The sequence below is a fragment of the Athene cunicularia genome (genome assembly GCF_003259725.1).
Source record: "Athene cunicularia isolate RWA chromosome 18 unlocalized genomic scaffold, athCun1 chr18_part1, whole genome shotgun sequence".
NCBI lineage: Eukaryota > Metazoa > Chordata > Aves > Strigiformes > Strigidae > Athene > Athene cunicularia.
The window spans coordinates 10,922,760-10,941,311 of NW_020799123.1; the positions used below are offsets into that span (position 1 = coordinate 10,922,760).

General features: G+C 48.2%; 2 long non-coding RNA genes across 5 annotated transcripts in view; both read left to right on the forward strand.

Moving 5' to 3' along the window:
* The first annotated feature begins 3,910 nt into the window (after nucleotides 1-3,910).
* LOC113486709 lies at nucleotides 3,911-16,446 on the forward strand. 2 transcript variants are annotated; one of them, XR_003399644.1, is made up of 6 exons: nucleotides 3,911-5,011; nucleotides 6,748-6,889; nucleotides 8,083-8,366; nucleotides 11,756-11,959; nucleotides 12,643-15,836; nucleotides 16,126-16,446. It is a non-coding gene; the product is annotated as an uncharacterized LOC113486709 (long non-coding RNA). The 2 variants fall into 2 exon arrangements; XR_003399645.1 differs by lacking the exon at nucleotides 11,756-11,959.
* A 514-nt stretch (nucleotides 16,447-16,960) lies between these two features.
* The window catches only part of LOC113486708, a 5,318-nt gene continuing 3,726 nt past the window's right edge, over nucleotides 16,961-18,552 (forward strand). For 2 of the 3 annotated variants that reach the window (XR_003399643.1, XR_003399641.1), the window contains exon 1: nucleotides 16,961-18,371. This is a non-coding gene — a long non-coding RNA (uncharacterized LOC113486708). The remainder of the gene's footprint in view (nucleotides 18,372-18,552) is intronic. The other variant, XR_003399642.1, reaches the window with a different exon arrangement.

The following is an 18,552-nucleotide window of genomic DNA, read 5'->3' on the forward strand; positions in this document are numbered from 1 at the left end:
AAGTATTTCTATAGCATCACATTTCTCCCAACAAGCTGCCAGGCGTAACACAAGAGCTCTTTTTGGGTTTTGGTTTTTTTTTTTTTTTTTTTTGCTTGTTCTTGGGTTTTTAATTTCTGCTTTTTGTTGCTCATCCGGAGGCAAATGCCAATGAAACGAACTTGTTCACCTGCTGTGTGCAGTAACCACAGAGAGGGAGTATTTCTTTCTGCCCTTAGTAGTTAGTCTTCTGTGATGGTGGGAAGCAAAAGGCTGTGCAGCCCTTGTCGTTGGTGTCCTGGCTGGTGGAACTTCAGAGCCATGACGATGTGTAGGGATGTCTCATCTTTTCACCACAAATGATCGGGGAAACCGTTTAATTGGCAGTAAGAGAAGCTCCAGCTGTTCCGGCAAACTGATGAAATTATCTCTTGCTGTTGCTCCAGGTGTTCCTCTGGGTCTGTCCGTCACCCTAGTGTTGACGCGGAAGTTCTGGACACAACTCATGTGATCAGTGTGATCAATGCCGCTTTATTAAAGGATACACAGCAATTTATAAACTACCATAAAGCACGCACGCAGCTACTTGGTTGCTAATAGGCTCAAGCTACTTGTCCACGCGCCCTTTTGCCCTCTGTGATCGGTCCCGTCGTGGTGTCCATGCGCAGTTCTTCTGTTAGGCAAACATCTTGTTTTCCACAGTCCAGCTTTCTTATCATTTTTGCAACGCACGCCGTTTCTCAGCCCCTTGGCCTTGCAGGTGTTCTTCACAACAGCTACAGCCTGTTGTTACAGCGGGGCCACTCGGTCTGGATCGCTCATAATATGCCCGTTGTTTTCCAGCCATTCCACACCCGAGAGCAACCTCTGACGGCCAGAGGGCGATGGGCAGAGGGGCAGTTTGGCCTCAGAGGGGTGAGGGACCTCCTCTCTACCTGGGTGCTGGTCTCACGACCAGGCCACCTCCTCATGCTCTCTCCTGTGCTCCGAATTTGCTCAAGCAAGCGGGATCCTTTGGCTCCTCTTACACCATCTCTCTGCTCCCGTGTTTTAGCTCACATACGAAAATTCCCTTCAAATTTTGATGCTTGCTTAGGGGTGCCAGCTGGAATTCAGCGTGGTTTTTTTTGTAGCACACAGCGATGTGGAGGTCAGCGAAACCTCAGCAGCTCAGTGCATGATCCTCCTGGCTTGAGTGTGAAAGCATTTCCTACCGCATTTCTTACTGCACCCCTCTAGTGTGCAGGGCTTCGGTCTTCGGCTCAGTTGATTTTACGTCTGTCGGTACCAACAGCTATAGCTCTGGAGGGAGAATTAGCAAGATATAAGGAAACCTGACACACGCAGGAAGATTTTTCTCCTCTCCTCAGTCTTGCATTTAATTTAAAATAAGTATTATTAACACCAGGGTCTCTTCAGTCTGTGAACAAATGACATTTTGGGAAGGAAGGAGCTGTGCGATCACTGAATAACCGTTTTGTCCATCTCTGCTGCGACTATGCACACGGAGGCATTTGTAAGCACTGAGAGTTTTAGTGAAATATTTGAATTGTATGTAATTTAATAAACATCCATTATATCCAGCAGAATCATGTGGATTTAGCAGTGGAAAATCTTGAATTTGGCCTTGTCCTTTTTTCTTTTGCAGTGGAGCGTTCAGTCATTGTGTTTGTCATGTGCTGGGGATGCCATCCTGCGTGGGATGTATTAGCACAGTCAGGAGGTTTCTGTTGATTTTTTTTTTTTTTTTTTTTTTTTGAGTGGGAATTGCAGTTATGCAACAGCTTTAGTTTTGCTGAACTTAATCTCTGATGACATGGAAAGGTTTCTTTCTGGCTAGGTTCAGAGGTTGATCTCTACCTGCCTCATGGGAATTGCAGCTCGGGGCCTCCGGCTGTTCCACTGTGAGTTGATGTTGTTGACATGGGTGAGTTGTGGCTCCTGGGCCGGTGTCACCCTCAGCACCGCCCGTGCCCGGGGTTGGTGTCCATCTGGTCTCCCCTTGGACTCCTGCGAGCGCTCCCGTCTCAGCCCAGTGAAGGTACCAGCTGGCTGTAAGCATTTTAAAAAGCTGAGCTTGGCTGCAGAGCTAACCTGGCTTATTTCATCAAAAATAAGTTGTAGAGGAAACCAACTGATGTGCAAAGATGTGCTGAATAGCTGGAAGTAATAACCTTACCTAGCAGATCTGGGAGGTACAAGAGGAGTCTGGCTCTGTGTTGGATGGGGCCTCTCACGGTCTACAGATCAAAATTTTCGGTTCTTTTTCACTGCACAAGACATGAACATTTAGTCCATGTGCCCAAAGTGAGATCAAAATATCAAGTTTTTTCCCCTTGGCCATGACGTGGGTACCCGGTTGGCTCTGACTCTCACGCTCTGAAAGCTGTTAAAAACATCTGTGAGCCAAATGGCTCAGAGAACACCAAGAAAGTTTTTTTTTTTTTTTTCTTTCTTTTTCCAAATTACCCACCTTTCTTCCCAGCCCTCAGCTCGCGCTGAGGCTAACGAGTGGTTTTGGGGGTGTGCAGAAGATATCCCAGAGAGGCAAGCCTGTGCACTCCTTTCCTCTATTTGTTGCGTGGGGCTCCGCAGGAAAAATGTTAAAGGTCTGTTGATAGAAGAAGGTTGAAAATGACTGAATATTTACACAGAAACTCAATCGCTGTCCATCTTCCCCACCGTTTTATTTCAATGCAAAGAGCCAATAACTGTGTGCAGTGATTGCAGCTATTGCTGAATTACATCGTTATTCATGACAGCCAGATTACAGGGCAGTAATTATAGCTGAGGTTGCTGTCATTTTGCTAGATTCTTAAGTACCAAGATCCCATAAGCGCTGGGGTTTTTTTGCTCATATGGCAATGTTTAGCTTTAGCTGGAGACACAGTTAAGTAGGGAGATTTCAAAGCGCATCCTAACTGCCAGGCAATCACAAGTGCAAAATCTCCTTGAAAATAAGGTGACAGCTGAATCTTTCTTTGTCTGGACTGAGCTTCTCCCATTATATTCTAGATGTTATTCTGAGAGCTGGCACAGGCTCTGAGGGGCATTAGCAATACCGAAATAGCACTGGGTTTGGCCATGTCCAAGTTGTTGGTTGAGGAGCCTCTTGGTATCTGGGTGATGGTGGAGGAGAAGGGCTGAGGACGGCTGGAGTGGGAGGCTGGGGAATTAATTCACTTTTGCTCACCAGGGGAGCTCACATCAGGAGGTTATCTTTTCTTATTAAAGACAGAAAATCTGCAGTGCAGAAAAGCACATTAAAAAAACGACTCTACGTTCTTATCCAAGGGGAATTTGGGCCTGAGACCAATGACTTGGGATGGCTACTTGAGCAGCAGGGAAGGGAGCTGCCTGGCTGGAAGGTTTAGTTGTAAAGGCCTGAGGTCTGGCTCCGTGGTACAAACCATTTCCTTGCTCAGCATCTGGGAGGTCACGGGTAAGCCCTGGTCTCAGGTTGGCTCCTGCACCTCGTGGGGGACAGGGACCTGCAGTGAGCACACAGAGCACCCCTGGGAGAGGTGGTCGTCACGCATGTCTCTGCCAGCATCGTTTTAGCACAGGAGCGCGTGTGGGTGTGTATGGATTCTGCCTGGGGGAGCACTGCTGGAGTGGATTTCTAATTATAGCTAATTGCAGGGTTGATACTCTCTGGATTTGGTCCGATACAAGTCAAATGATTTCCTGTTCAGCACTTTACAGACACGTACCCGGAGGCACCGAGATGGACGTGCTTTCTGAAGGCATCCAGCTGGCCAAACGCACTCTTCCCTTTCCTTTCTCTGCACCGACCTCGGTGGGGCAAAACACCCCAACTCTACCTCGATCTGTGGTCTTGGGTGATGTTAATGCTGTATTTTATTAAATAGTGTAGCGGTCCCTTGGGTTTAGCTAAGCTGAGGGCTCTCAGAAGGAGCAGGGTGGCTTGGCCATGAAGAGCCCTGGGCTCCTGGGGTCAGACCTTTTGGGTTCCCAAAAGCATCTTTCTCTGCAGAGCCTTGCAGCTGGTGCTGCGGATAGCACTTAGCATCAAACACTTAGGAAAGCTCTCTCACGCATATACTTTTTGAAAAATGGGAGCCAAATTAGCTTCACTGTGTTCCCTTGCAATGGGACTCGGTGCACTAATTGGTTAAATATTTACACAATGCTTTTTAAGTCAAATATTGCATATGTTCTAAATTTTTTTTCCCAAGTCGGGCATTAAATGAATACTTTAAAGCCCATTTTTAGTGTCCCCTAATGGGGAAATTAAAAGTGTTTGTAGCTAATATAGTCGTAACACTGTGCTGTCAAAGCTCCCAGGCAATAGAAGGGGAACTCATTATCCCAGGTACTGGGTACACAGAGACAGGGATCTCAAACACAGAAAGGATCAAAGTTAAACCAAGGCGTAAGAAGAAAATCAGCAGCTTCTTGAAAGGAAACAAGCAAGTTTGACTCCAAATGTAATTTTTATTTAAAAAAAACACAACCTTTGACTTTCACATAAGCCAGGATCCAGAGTGATTGTTTCATAGCCTTTAAGATATTTCAAACAACCAGTATTATTCTCTAGGAAAAAATGTCCCCTTCTCTCCCAGGCACCCTCTGCAAATTAAATCCACAGTCCTGAAAACCTGGAAGTAGTGCCAAGCATTTTAATCTTACCAAAAGTAAACAATGAGCACGAATTTACATAAAAATTGACTTTTAAAATTGTTTCAACGTTAACATTGTAAGTGACGCTGGAAGTGTATTATGTGACTTTGGGTCCGCTCAATGTTTTTTAAACGGATGCTGCCTTTACAACAGGTGCTGGTCATGTTTCTTTTCAGATGTTTGTAGGAAATTATGTGAGGGGAAAAAAAAAAAAAAAAGCTCTGTTTTAGGAAAAGCCCAAAGGAAAATGGAATGAAAAGGAGGAGATTCTCCGAGGACTGCTGAGTCTGGAAGTCTTCTGGAAGTCTTCCTGGCAGGATGCTTTCCAGTAGAGTGGGAAGGTTGGGTGCCTGGAGGATGCTCACGGTGGCAGCTGGGGCCTCCAGAGGTGAGCACGTGGTCCCGGAGGGGTGGCAGTTGCTGGCACTGATGGTCCCCAATATTTGCTTGCTGACTTTTCTTCATGCTGTTCTCTTCCTCAGCTCATTTTCCTCGTGTTGTCTGAGAAAGCCCTGGGAAGGAAAACAGCAGTAAAATTTGTTTGTGAGAGCAGGGAATGAATTAAAGAAGAGCCTTTTGTGGGAGAAGGGCCCTGGCAGTGAGAACGGCTGGAGCTCGGCTGGCCCTTGCCTGTGGACAAAGGCTGGCGTGTTGCTCCTTGAAAATAGCACTAAATTATCAAACCTCCAACCCTGTTCAGTTATTGGATGAAGTGTTTCTGCCTGGAGCGGAGAGCAGCTCATACGAGATGTTTTAATGGCTGCTTCAGATCTTAAAACCAATGAGTCCCTGAATTGCTATCCAAACCGAGAAAAACATCCTTGTAGCTACGCTGGCATTTACTGCGTAAAGATGTACTGAAGTATATCTAAGCACAGAGTCTGCATTATCAGACCTTTGGAGATTACTTTTATCTTCTTTCCTCTATTAAATACAGCTCAGCTCTACTGCCTTTCACACGAATAAAATTTGCTGGCTATTACTCCTCAGAATCATCCATTAAGTATTTTTAAAATGCTGCTCAGCCACGTGTTTGCCCCCGTGTTTGCGCTTAGATGGGATCACTGTTGTGTAATCCGCAGTGTTCCCTGGGCACGATGATTATTTTTTGGCTGATTTATGTAGGAAGTAACCTTCCCTGCTTCACCGCTCTGTACGTCTTTCAACAAATCTGAACAAATCTGATTCTCTTATCTTGAGCTGTGGAGTTTTGCCCTTGGCTGGAAGCATGGAGTGGGCAAGGTCAGAGAGAGGGAGATGGTCTCACCTGGTGATTTCTCTGGCTGGAGGTGCTGTTTGATGGCTGTGCAGGGTCGCTTTGCCCAGTTATCTCTGGAGAATTGTGGCTGGGTGATGCTGATGGAGTCGGGGGATCATCAGCACATGGATTTTGGCAGAGAAAGGGCAGGGTAGGGGGAGCAGTTCAACACCCCGCTGGAGGAAGGATGCTCTGCTCATCTCCTCCCGAGGAGAGCCCTCAGAGGGAGAAGGAACCACACGTACCCAGTGCTAAATGGCATATGACTCAAGCAAAAAAAAAAAAAAAAAAAAAAAAAAATCACACCTCTTTATTACATAGATTTATCTCACTGTGTCAGGGCCTGACAACCACCACCAGATGCTCATCTTCTCAGTTGCTTTATTGGATTCTGGGACATCCTCGTAATTGCCGTAAGTGGGATATGATTCCCCAGCATCTGGCATGTGTTAATACTGATTCAGAGTGCTTATCAATCCACTTACGGAAAGAGCATACATGCTCGGTGCAGTCAGAGGCAGCCTGGTAAATTCTAAAGCAGTATCATTTGATCCTATTTTTTTTTTTTTCCCTTGAATTGCTGCTGAGTGACTGAGTCCTTGCCACCGTTTGAACGTTTAAAGGTGGGGAGGCATTGCCCAGATATCATCCCCATGTCTGGTGATGGGTAAGACAGTGCTGCCCCATTTCCCCCAGCCTTGACCCAGGCTGTCTTCAGGAGCTGCTGAAATGCTATCTAAGCACAAGTTGCCCCTCAACTCATGAAAAATGTGTTTAGCTGCTTAGGCCCAACAGAAATCTCCCAATAAATTAAAGCTACTTCCGTTTTTTTTTTGTTTGTTTGTTTGTTTGTTTGTTTGTTTTAGGCTCAAACTGTTACCTGCTCCCTTTGAGGCTGGCTGCAGATATCGATGAGCACAGCTGCTTGGACACTTTTCAGCTGGGTGTGTTTTAGCAGAGGAGGGAGCACTGCTCGGAGGTCTACGGAGGCAGCAAAGTCTTAGGCAGGTGGGTTTCCCTGCTCAGCTCAGAGTGAAGAAAAGGGAGGAATAAAACCAGCTAAAAGCAGATATTTCACGAATTGCTCCAAAGGTGCTGTTTTCATTCCAGGTGGGAATGAAAACACTGAGTTTAGGGCAGATTTTACAATTTTTGTTCCCCACTTCCTTCCTCTGAGGATCCTGGCAGTGTTTGGTCAAATGAGAGTTGGCGTTGGCGTGCACGCAGCAGCGCTGGCAACCTCCCGTCTTCCAGGCAGAGCTCTGGAGGTTTTCGAGGGAGACGATGGTGCAAAAGGGTGTGTTTGGACAAGGGAATTAAATACTTCCCTGCATCACTCCTGGCTGAGGAATGCTGCTGGGTTTTTGAATAAGTATGGGAGGGCAGGGAAAAGGCATTCTTTGGGCTTGCGGGGCTCCAGCGCTGTCTAGACTTCATAATGCAACGGTGCACACCGCCCTGCCTTGAACTCCTGCCACGGCGTCTCTCCGCGCGTCCTATAAAAGGAAGCTGAGAAGCCTTCCCTCTGCCAAAGCCTCAGTCACACTAATGAGACCCTAGTTCCTGTCAAATTTGGCAATTTCTCCCACTAAACCGGTGAACTTGCAGCAGGTGGTAGCAAAGCTCGTTTCCTAAACCCACATCCCCCTGGAAACAGAAAACCACACCTGGCTTCCCATAGTGGGGCAACCGCATCTCCCTCCAGGCTCCCGGAGACGCCCGGGGATGGGGATGGATGTCCTGTGCAGGGAACTGCTCTGCGGAGGTGATCTTTGGACTGGCACCTCACACTTGAGTCAAAGAGCTGTCGAGTCGTCTTGGAAAAGTGACCCTTGCTGCTCAAAGCCCGTCCCGTTGAACACGGTGCTGTCTGTGAGAGGTTTTAGCCACCAAAAGCAATTTGTTCTTTAGATGTTTCTGTCCTGTCTGGCTCCACGAGTCTGCTGGTAGAGCTCAGCTGTGCAGAGTTGGTTTGGGTCACCCCTGGCATTTGGATGTATTTCCTTCTCCACCCTCTTTTCTCCTCTTTCTGGGATCAAGTTTCTTGCAGCTAAACATTCTCTTGTCTCTGTATTTCCCACTGAAGGCTGAAGCAGGGCTTGGCCCCCTCTGTTTTTCTAAATCCAGCCCAAGTAATGAGCATCTGCCAGGAGGCAGAGGTTTTCCCTAAGCCCGTGGTTTGAAGAACTCATTTTTTACAGCCTTGCTCCTCTCCGAGATGCATGCTGCCCACAAGGAGTGGGAAGGACGTCTCTAACCGCTGGATGCTGCCTCCTCCAAAGCACCCAGCAGTGTGTGGCCGTCAGCACGCCGCATCCTCGCTGCCTGGAGCAGCCCGGCCCGACGGGAACACGGCGCTGGCCAGACTCACTGCCTTTGCTCCAGCACCAAGTCAAAGCCTCCTGATTTCGCTCTCACTGGAGTTCTGGTACAACCTTTCCCACGGCATGTAGAATGGAGAAATGTCCTCCCTGCTTTTTAGGAGGTAAGGAAGTGACAGAGCTGAACAAAGCTGGGGGCGTGGGCTTGAGGCAGAAAATGTACCATCGTCTTCCAAGTGCCAATGACTCGCAGTCACCGAGACCTGGCACAGCGCTTCACCAGACTCACCTGGGAGGTTGCCTCACTGCACGCCCAGAGAACCATCGCTACTCCTATTAGCAGGAAAGGAGGATCTTGGCTGTATTTTAAAAGAGCCTGGAATTTCCCAGAGTTCTTTGTCGTTTGTGTGCTGGCAGTTTGGGGTGTCTGGGAAGACGCTCCTCGCAGACCATCAGCTTCCAGAGGTTAAGTCCCAAACAACACAGATCAGATCTGGGTTTCTTTGGGTGAGAATGGAGGCAGCTCAGGCCTTTTGTCATTCCGGTGCATGCTCCGGTACTCCATCCAAAGGCAGTGCATCCCTGTGCAAAACTGTTGGCTCTAACTGAACCGGCAGAAGTGAGATCTGTAAAATTCTACCTAGATCCCAGTAAGAGGTTCAGCCCCGATGTGAATTTGAATTTTGGATTAACGAAATTTTCAGACCACCTGAAGCTTCGGGTTTGTCGTATTTTTGCCTCTTGACTGACATCTCATACATGGGTTATGCATCGGGAACTGACGTGACCCATAAAGAAATCTTGTGGCTAAGGGAAAGGGCTAGACCAGCTTGTTACAGTGTCAGGTCTGTCTGTCCTGGGAAGGACGGAGGAGGTGCCTAGACTGAAGGATGGTCAGTTAGGGCCTTGCATCATGGATGAGCCTTCACTTCTTAATTTACATGCAGGGAAACGGGTGCAGAGAGCTTCTGTGCTAAACTCTGTAACAAATGCTGAGAAAACCTGCAAAGTCCTGCTCCCGTTTCCTGCTCTAAATCCCGCACAACGGACCCTGATATCCAGGGCTGGGAGCCAAACACTCTCAAGTCGATGGAAAGATTCCCCTTGACTTTAATGGTCTTTGCATGAGTGCCTAATTCCTTCCTGTTCACAGGCCCTCTTGGACCTGCTTATGGAAACAACTGCAGATATAAAGTGCTGCAGTGAACTGCAAACCCTTCAAAGCAGTGCGATGGCAGATTTTACTGTCCTCCCAGACAGCTGGAATGGGTTTTGTTTGACAAAAAGCCTGATATATGTTCTTCCAGCCAGCACCGTGGCTACAGTGTGAATGAGCGTTTTAACAAATATATTCATGCAGACAGGGTTTGTGGTCAGCCCGCTGGGTTTGGAGCCAAGCTCTTCCCAGCAGGATGGGGAAAGGCAGGGAGCCTGTGTCCGTGCTGGGCGAAGCTGAACCTCCACAGCTTTGACACGCCAGCATCTCTCAGAGCTGTGGTCTTGGGTCTTGCAGCTTCTAGGGACTGGTTCAATTCCCTGCCTGCAAAGACCATGTCACTGGTAGAGAACTAGAAGTTGCCCAGTTTTGTCAGCTCTTTGTGAAATGTTTTTGCTCCAGACCGTCCCACCTTGGGCAGGGCTGGTACCTAAAATAGATACCAGGAAGGTATCATCTACCATGAAGGACATGAGATGCCTTCTCAGCGATGCACTCGCTTACCCATAAAGATGTTACGAAGGCGCAGCCCCATTGCTGCGCTGAGCGCTCCCTGTCTGGACCGTCTTGTGCCATCAGCCCGCCCCATGCGGCAAACGGAGCTGAAGACATTTCCTTGGCCACCTCGGTGCTCGCTCCACAAAACTCCATTTGGCAAACGCTTAAAGAGGTGCTTAACTGTAAGGTCACAGATATATTTCACTGATTTCCACGGGGATTAGATAGTGAGTTTGGCTGGGGAGGGATTCTGGCCCATCGGGTGGGGCAGTGCCGTTGAGGGATACACGGGATTTCCTCCCTGGGACTATCAACTGGCGCCTCGGAGCGTGAGATCTACCGGCTCTGGGTGAATCACAGAAGGAGCAATAATAACAGGCAGATTATTTAGTCTTTATAAAGCCCACGGACTCTGAATATGACTGTTAGAGGAATAGCGACTTTCACAGAGGATCTGTCTGAACGTTTGAGAAGAGCAGAAAGTGTTTTCTCACACGGAAGGTTGCTCAGCTGACTCTCGGGGGAGAGGAAGGTGATGACGATTGCTGTTCCTTTCTCTATGCCCTAGAAACTTTCTAGATCTAGTTAAGGGTTTAGTTTGTTTTATTTTGCTGTTCAAAACTCTGGATGGGCTTTGCCATTTCTTTTTTCCGCGCACCCAAAGGCAACCGTGTGTCTGCACCCCCCATCCCCATACCCCTCACTCGTCGTATGCAGCGAGAATACGAATGTGACCCCGTTCCCAGCGTGGCCTTGATGGTTTGGGCACAAATCTGCACTCCTGGAGCCACGTTCTGCAAGAGGAACTGAGCCTTCACTTTCGCAGCTGTGCATTCCTGAGATGAAAAGTGCAGCTCAGGCCCAGGCTGTTTCGTAGCAGAAAATCAGACCTGGGCAATCTATGGAAAAGTTTGGCAGCTGCAGGAGCCGTCTGGCTGCTGGAAAAATCTGTAGTGAGCTCTGTCGGGGTCCCCTCCTGATGCCCTGATTTGGGGAGTGCTCCCCGTCAGATTTCTAAGATTTTGAATGCTTGCCCATCGGTCTCACTAGACATGTGGCTGTATGAAGACTCCCAGTTCCAAGACGCAGGAATTATAAAGTGCTGGCCTGGCTCTTTCGGAGGGATTATTTGCTTTTTAAACTCGCTGCCTGCAGCCGAGGCTGATCGTTCTGTTGCAGAGGAAAATAGGCAGCAGACTGAGACATGGATGAAGTAATGAGTTCATCTCTCTGCAGTCTAGCCAGGTACACATTTTTTTTTTTTTCTCCCAGAATTTAATTAAAATGCATACATCTTTCCTCACATTTTTATGAACCTCAATGGCAAATAATGGTCACTCTAATTACACCAACATTAACTTGTTTTCATGGCTGAAAAGGACAGATCCAAGGGCAGTATCGTTCTCCTGTGTTTGTTACTCTGGGATGTGCTATCCCCAGCAAGCAGCTAGAAACCCAAGTTTTGTAATCTAGGCCTGCACTCCCGTGGGCTGGATTATGCTGGTCCAAAAAACGGAGGATAAACTTGTCCAGTAGAAAATATACCCATCAGTCTGGGCTGGCTGATACATCCTTACACAGCTGATGCTCTTCCTGCTCTGTTTTCTAGCATTGGCATTGACTCCGTGGACCTTGTCCTCTCTGGGGTTTGGAGCTGCCCTGGCCATTGGTCATGGCTTGTTGCCTGCTCAGGGTCTTCTCCTGCCTGGAGTCCTCCTGGAGTCCCCAGGGCTCACTGAGGGAAGAGGAAAAATCCAAGCAAGTTTGATTGAAGAACGAGTGTAGTTTCTGTACCCAGCCACAAAACTGGTCATATTTAACCAGAGCAAAACCAAACAGGGGCCCTCCTGGTGCAGCAGAATAGTCTGTCGTACAAAGGAAACCACCAGCTCCAGATGATGGGAGGGATGTAAAGTTGTTGATGGAAACCAGCATGCTGTGACCCTATGGCCTTCCACTCCTCCGTGATTTCCAGACTACGATCAGCAGAGCCAGACCAGTTCTCATCCCAGTCCAGTTGACCACTGGCATCAGTAGGTGCTGGTGAGTGTGGCTGGGTGATGTGTCTCGTAGCAGGCTTCATGGAGCGCTGGTGCAGTCCCAGAAATGTCTTTGCGCTTCTTTGTGATATCTGTCCAAGCTGGTTGCATCCTGCGGGGTTATTGGTTATGAAATGGCTGGTTTTACGGTGACGTTTTTAAAATCGAGCTCTTCTTAATACGGAATTGTTTTTTTACTAGTATGAATTTTGAAGCATTGTGTTCTGCTTGAAATTGCTGCTGCTCTAACATGCCAAAGCTCAGGGCATTTTGTTCCATTTTCTCTCTAAACCTGACCAGTCCCATGAAGTCAAAAATCTAACCCGAAATCCTCACATTTCTCGAATTGCACTGCATGCATGAGAAATGAACACATTTAGACGTGTTGCCAGGGCGGCTGCACCATGAGAGAGGGTTATGCACTAGGAGAGAGCGTGCAAGTCCAGCATGACTCCACCAGTGGGTGGTTTGGGTCTCAGCCAAGGCAAGGAGGTTGGAAGGAAGCACGCGGCTTCGCTTGGGTGCTTTGTGGCTTGACCATCTGCAAGGAGGATGAACAGGCACCATCTCTCGCATCCACCCCCTCCAATTTAGGGCATGTCTTGAAAAAGGCAGCGGTAGGTGCTGTCTGTATAATAAATGGAATCTGGATGACAAATGGTGCATCTCTAGGGCTTTCCTTTGGAGACTCAGAAAGTTGGGGCTGGAGTGATGGGAACAGAAGAGGTCACTGCAAGACCAGCGGGTTCAAAGGGCTTAACTCAGCTGCCTGTTCTGGGGGCGAGTTAATCAGCTATAACACGTGAGGTCTGCAAGGCACGGTGATGAGCGGGAGCATACGGAGGGGGAAGGCCATATAGTTACAAGAGCGTTGGTGACAGCACAAAAATCCTTCTGGCAATGTGATTTATTAGGCTCCGATGATGTCTTTCATGCGAAGTGGCAGATGCCTCATCGTACACAACATCTAATGCAGGATGGGAGTGGTTTCTCGGTAGGAACCCGTTCTCTCTCTGCAAGGGAAGCACTGGGCAGGCTGGGCCAAGCTGGCGGCGCTGGTTTTGTGATTGCTGCAGCTCGCATCACGCTTGCAGTTGGAAAGGGAGTTTTTAAAATCAGATTTTTATTAGGCGCCTAATTGACTCATCATCCCTGCCCCCGCCCCATGCACGCACATTTGCTCTGCCCTGAAATGTGAGCTAAACGAGGCTGGCGAGAAATGTTTGCTGAATATAGCTGGGGAAAGAGGGGACTGAGGAGAGTGAAGGAGGAGTGAATTCACGCCATTTTTTAAAAATGAAGATTGTAAAAGACTAAAAAAAAACCAACCAAACCCACAAACCACCAACCCACCCATACAAAAAATAACAACAACAAAAAGAAGTTGTGGTTTCTTAAGCCAGTTTGCATTCCTGGAAGTTGATGACGCCCTGGATTACTGTCGGTTTTTTAGACCTCTCTCAAATTTTTTTAGGATAGTTTGTCTGTAGTGTGGGTATGTGTGGGTAGAGAACTGGGGAATATGCAGAGGGGAAAAAAAAAAAGCTAAAAATGGGCAGGAACAGGCTGACTGCATAGGTTGGATTTTTTTTCTTAAAAAAAAAAAAAAGCAAGCTCGAAGTTGTTAAAGATTTGGGTATGTGGGGGTGGAGCACAGGCATGGCAAAGGAAGTCGATCCTGAAGACCGCATCTAATACAGGATGTTTTGTGCTTCATTAAACACTGTGCCTCTTCGGCTACAGAAGAGCTCTGTCTCAGTTTGCAAAATAATCAGTCCAAACTTCTGATTTCTGTCACTTAGAAGCTGCCTTGCTCCGCAGAGAGGAGAAGAGATGCAGCCAAGGCCAGTGTGCTGGGAGCATGACAGTGCGGTGGTCTCGCGAGTCTTGGCGCCACCAGGAAATTTCTTTCTTGTTGCTGTCCAGCTTTGGTGAGAGATCTCATTTCTGCTTTTTTTTTTTTTTCTTAGAAAACAGTCATCTTCTTCAGGACGTAGGTCTCTTTTCTCCATGTTATTCATGCTTAGGCTGAGCTGAGCCTCACCAGTCTCAGGGTGAGGCTCAGGCACCAGGGATGCTGCTGCTTCACAGAAAATCCAAAAAAATGGAGAGTTAGCTCAGCTGGTCTCTCAGCAGGGCAGAGGGAAGGCGGGGTGTCAGAGGGCCAAGGTCTCCTCCCATTTACGTGAGTGTGTAACAGCCAGAGCGTGTTCTGGCTATTCTGTCGATTTCCTGATGGTTGCTCTGGATTTTTATTGCTTGCACTAAAGGAAGGGTCCGGTCTGTAGTTTGAACAGCTTAGAGGGAACGTAGAGGAAAAAAAAACCAGTTGTTGCATCAGTGTCTGAAGGAGAAATAACTCTGCCCTCTCTGCCAGGGTGTGTGATGGTTTCCTGGGGAGAACGGCTCCGTGCCGGCCGGGGCCTTGGCTCCCGCACCTGGCCGCTGTGCCCTGCCCGGAGGTGGCAGCTGTGAGGTGTGGGTGCTGTCACTGCCAGGTGAAAAACACCCCTTACATTTTCACTCCCAGCTCCTCTCCACCCTGAAAGCTCTGTAGACATGCCAAGATCACAGGTTTTATTTTTTCCTGTTACCAAAGCAGAGGCTGACGTACCCAGTAAGTGTATCCAACAGGTCTGTCCTTTGCTCGTTGCTCCTTTCCAATACAATGAGGCCTTATTCGAAAAGTTCAGCTTAGCTCTCTTTTTTTTTTTTTTTTTTTTTCCCCTCAGCTGGAAGCTTCCTTTTAAAACATTAATATCCATATTAATTTTTTTTTTCCCCCTAGCAGGTTAATTAATACTTGATTCATCACCTCAAAAGCTAATGGATATTTATCCAGATCATGAAGGAAATGAATGCCTTCTATAAATAACTGCCGCAACCCTCGCTAGCGCTCACTGACAACCCATCTTTATGCTCCTTCGGGAAACAAACTCTGCTCAGCTCTAGAGGAGCTAATCCTAACCTTTTCCCAGGTTTTGCACTGGCCTGGCTCAATGTTTTCCTACTTGAGCTTTACTTTACAAACATGGTGCCTTTTTTTCTGAGGGAAAAGGGCAGCGTTTGTGGAGAGAGACTCAGACAGCGTGGTGTAATCGCTCCAGCCTGGCCAGCAAAGGCCATTTGAGACTTTGGGTGTTTTCGTGGGCTGGGAGGTCTCTGGCCCTCTTCAAAACGTTGTTTAGTTTTGGCTATTGAAAAAAAAAAAATATTGGAGAGCCTTTTCCGAGTTCCCATCTGCTTCAAATAAATGGTGTTTATTGTCTTTGTCTCTAGCTCTCCAGCTATTGTCATCAGTGACCTTAATTAGGAGCATATTAAAAATCATGTCTAGTTTGTTGCTCACACGTGAAAAATTAAAAACTAATTATTTACTTTTACTGTTAACTTGCACATTCCTCCTGGGTTCTGCTCTGCATCTGAGAGCATCTGACTGCTCGCTGGAGAAGAACATCCTTGTTGTCCATACAGCCTGCAAGGGCAGAAATAATTGGATGGGTACCAGGAAGCTGGACAAGGGGACTGAGGGGCACAGAGCTCTGTGTGGGTGCGGGAAGCCAACCAAAGCACAACCTGTTTTAAAGTTGTTCCTTGGCTTTTCCCACAACCCTGCCCATTGCTCGCTGCTGCCTGTGGTGGGTCTACACCAGGTCTCATGTCCTGCATCTCTTACCAGTCAAAAGCTGCTCTCATGTCTCCAAAGGGGCTGGGGGCTGCCAAGAGCTCTACGTGTTCATCCAGACCAAGGCTGGAAAATATGGATGATGTCATTCCTAGGCTTCTGACCTCACTGCAGTAAAACCCAGTGAACAGCTTGCCTCGGGTTCTGCAGGGAGGACTTTTTGTCACTTCGGCAATGACACTTGTTTTGAGGCAGGGTAAGGAGAACCAAATGAGCTTGCTCCTTCGTGTTGCTCAGTCTCTTGGTTTTCATCGTTAAGTGATGCAATTTGTAAAGCTGCCTCCAGGAAGCACCAGCCTCTGGAGTCGCACAATTGTGTAAAAATCTCAGCTTTTGTTCATTTTCCTGTCCCTCATGAAAATGAGATCTGAAAGCTTCAAGCACAAAGGAGCAGCTAGACATTTTCTATGATCGTTTTAAAAATCCATGCCACTTAAGATGAACTTATGTTTTTTTCTTTTTTTTTCTTTTTTTTTTTTTTCCAGGGACATTGGCTCATGCATTTTTAATTCTTGAGCTTGGCAGCACTGGATGAATTAGAAACAGAAAAACTGATTTTAATGAGTGTAAGATTAATGCAGATGAGTTTGGCTGAAACCGCAATCCAGCTGAGGAGGGAGGATTTTCTCACTTCACCTACCAGCTCTCTCCTCGGTGGGCTGTTACGTTGCAAGCATTACTGTAGCAGAGCAAATTCTCATCACTCGTCATTACCTGGAAGAGAGATGCTCGTTAAACAGCTTGGTTCATACAGAAAATCTTGCACGTTAACCCTTGGTGGCTGCCCTGGACCCTCGACGGCCTTGCAAGGTGGGCTGCGGCTCTTGAGCGTGCAAGTGGGGAAGAAGGAGGGTGTGGATGGATGTGAACTGATGGAGGAGAAACGTCCCTTGGCTCTGGGCCAGCCTCTGCTGGGTGGGAAGGAGAAGACTTTGGGTTGTTGCGTGGAGCCGCCACAGCTCCGAGCAAGGTCATGGTCTACACCTGGTGCCTATCCCTTGGTGGAGAGCTGTTATTTGTTTGATAAAGTGTTTAGCACTCTGGGTCGTACAGCTCGCGGTTACCAATACGAGGGAACTGGTGCCCAACAACACCCCTGCACTGGGCAGAGCTCTCCTGCTGCCCCGAGTAACCTTTTAGCTCAATGACTTGCTTTCCTACACACCTGAAATTAGATATTTGTATAGTGAGTGGTTTTATTACCTGAGCAATAAGGAAAGATGGGGGAGGCTGAGCTGAACTAATTTTATTTGATTCTGTGGGCAACTGGCAGTTTTATCTCTCTGGTTTATTTTTTTATATGTTTTAATCGGATAGTGCTTCCCGAGATCGCATCGCTGCAGGTTTTGCCTGCTTGGGCTGTTGAGTAAAAGTGGCAGGAGAATTCATGAGCGGCATGTGATGAACCATAAATAATGAGCAGTCTCCCAGGAAAGCATCAGGGGACCACAGAGGAGAACTCTGGCCTGGCAGCTGGTGAGATCACCCGGCAACTCGTGCCCAGGGACCCCCTGCCTGACTGTGGCTAAGCCACCGTGGTCTGCTTCAATATCCCACCCTCAGAGCGGAAGGAGGAGCCGTGCAAGATGTGTTAGCAGTCCCCAACCCAAAGGTTTCTTGGTGTGTGCATCACCCTTTGCATCCTCTGGGGATTAAAAGATGGGACAGGCTGCTCAGCAAAGCGGTGGGACCGCAGAGGCAGACGGTGAGGGCGTTATTGCGGGTCTGTTTTGCAGATCTCGGGGATCTAGTAGGGAAATCTGTGAGGGCAAAGGGGTGCCTGGGATGAAAGGCAGGACACCCTAAAAGACAGCATCCAAAATAACAGCACGCTTGCTTGCTCCTCCCAGGTGCTGGAGGGCCAAGGATGTCTGCGCTGGGGCTGGGGAACGCAGAGGCGTGGGGCTGCCCTAAAGTGGGAGGCACTTTTCTGGAAGCTTATCCGGAACTTTTAAAGGATTTTTTGGGTTTTTTTCAGCTTCAAAACCTGTACATTCTAAAGCGAAATTCCTCACGTTGTTAGCATCACTTTCAACCAGCAGCAATCATTAGATCCTGAGCCTGTTGCCAGCGGCAGCACCAGTGATTTACCTTGTTTGCTGCAAGGCTAAAGGATGAGACAGTTTCTCCCTTTGCTGAGCTTCCCACATTGCCTCCTTGCTCACGAAGAAGCAAAATTCCTTACCAAAAATTGGGCTGCCACCACATCAGGAGACTGCCAACAACCGCCTCCAGGTGCGGCTGTCTTGGAACGCGTTTGAAAACCCGCCCTGAATGCATTTCTCCTCCTCTGCATTTTCCCCAATACATTCCCCCCCCCTCCAGCCCCCAGCCTGAGCTCCTGGTGCTGGTTTCCAGGGATGGCCACCCTCTGCGACTGGCCCAGTGGCCAGCAGCATGTCCCGTGCCAGAGCAACCTGTCCTCATCCTGCCAAGGTGCTTCGTTTGCTGCACTCACTTTTGTTCCTCTGCTAACCCCATCGTGCTGCTCCTATTTTTAATACCAAGGGCTAAAGCCGCCTCTCTGCTGCGTCTCGCATGCGTTGCGAGCGGCACAAGGTATTAAGCTGAGCGTGTCTGTGTTTAGCACCTGCCAGGCGGCTCCCGGCGAGGAATCCATCGGCTCTGCTGTGTTGCCAGCCCCAAATGACAACGTTTTTTCTTCCTCTGTGGGAGATGTCTTCTGAACTGGCTGAAATGACAGCGCCAGATTCTCCCTGTGTGACAGGAGGTTGGTGGTTTTGGGTTTTTTTGGTTGCACCAAAAAGCAGCCTCTGAAGTGGATTTAATTAATCCCGGTGCTAGAAAAAAAAGGAGGAGGAGATGCAAATGCTGTCGTGTCCTGGCCTCCAACCTGGTTTGGTTTGGTGCAGGCAGCACTGAGCTGCAGCTTAAGGGGACCCACCCCCCCC